We start from the raw sequence: 1,400 nt of genomic DNA on the forward strand, positions 1-1,400 counted from the left end.
CCAGCACCCACAGGCCTGTGGAGCACTGCAGCCCTCCCCGGTGTGAAAGCCCCTTTCCCTCGGGGCTCCCTGGGGTGCTGCTGGGTGGGAGCGGGGTTGGGCTCCCTCCAAGGCACCCGATGGGTGTGACCGTGCAAAGTGGGAAGGTTAAAAACATCGTTCCTCTTCCTCCTTCCTTTGGTGTTGACAAACATCAACCGGTCCCTGCCCCTCCTTTCTCCCCTGCTCCTGCTGCTGGCGTGCCCTGCGGGCTGGCTCTCTGCTCCTCGGCATTTCCTCCTCCTGCTTGTTTCGAGGGCGAGCTTTTACTTCCCTCACTGACGCTGGCTTTGTGTCGGGGCATCTGCCTGGTGTCACGAAGCATGATGTGCCCATCCCTCGACAGAGGGATTTAACAACATTGCTGCCAGCAGGGAAACTTTGTCTCCGGTGCCTGCAATCTTTTACGGTCGCTCGTAGTTGGAGGCACGGTAGGTTTGTCTGGTTGCTTTCCAGGGCTTGCAGCTGGCCGCTGGCATGAAGATAATTTTATTAGCTGGGAAGGCTGGGGCCCGGCCCCATCACTGTGTCGAGCACAGCATCCGCTCTGCAGAGCGGTGCTCTCTGAAGTCTCATGTCCGGGCTGGTGAGATGATGTGCTGCCACAGCCTCCCCGCCATGGCGTGGTCCTGGAGGGCTGAGGGGGGTTAGAGGAACCTCCGGGGGGGCCCTTTGGCCTTTTGCTTGGATGTGTGTGTTTCAGGGGGGTTCTCGGGCTGCAGCGTTAGCAGGGCTGCTGCGCTTGCCAGTTATCTGCGTGTACCACCCTCAAATTTACAGCAGCAGCAAACCGCGCAGGGGGAGGATGCTGCCTTGTGCCGCGCTGGGCCTGCACTGAGCTGCTGTGGGTTTGGCTTGGCGAGCTGGGAAGGGGCAGCGCTGGGGGGCTGAGGAGCCCCCACGCCCCGGGGGGCTGAGCGTCGGGCAACGGCGCTCGTGCAGTGGCATGTGCCTGCAAACCAGGGTGCGGGCTCTTGCCACCCAGAGCGTGGGTGCTGCCGCCCTGCACAAAGCCGGATGCGAATGAGACTCTGCTCGCTGCTGCTGGGGCCGGATTTGGTTTGTGTTTTTGGCTCGAGGTTGAACTTTCTGCAGCTGGGTGCACCTTGTCAGGCAGGAAAAGAAATGGAAAACGAAAGTGATGCTGATGAACAGAAAGGAAACCAGCGCGCTCTGCCCCTCCTAGAAGCCCTTTTTAAGCAGAGGCCGTCGGGCTTCTCGGCTGGCTGGGGGTGCCCGGGCGGGCTGGGGACCGGTGCTGCCGCCGTGCCGCTTAATATTCGCTTTATTATTCCCCGGAGGCTCCGGAGCCGGTACCGCTGCTGCCGGGCGCCGGACCGAGGCTGACTGCGGGAGAGCCC

The sequence above is a fragment of the Aptenodytes forsteri genome, unplaced genomic scaffold (genome assembly GCF_000699145.1).
Source record: "Aptenodytes forsteri isolate BGI_AS27 unplaced genomic scaffold, ASM69914v1 Scaffold422, whole genome shotgun sequence".
Taxonomy (NCBI): Eukaryota; Metazoa; Chordata; class Aves; order Sphenisciformes; family Spheniscidae; genus Aptenodytes; species Aptenodytes forsteri.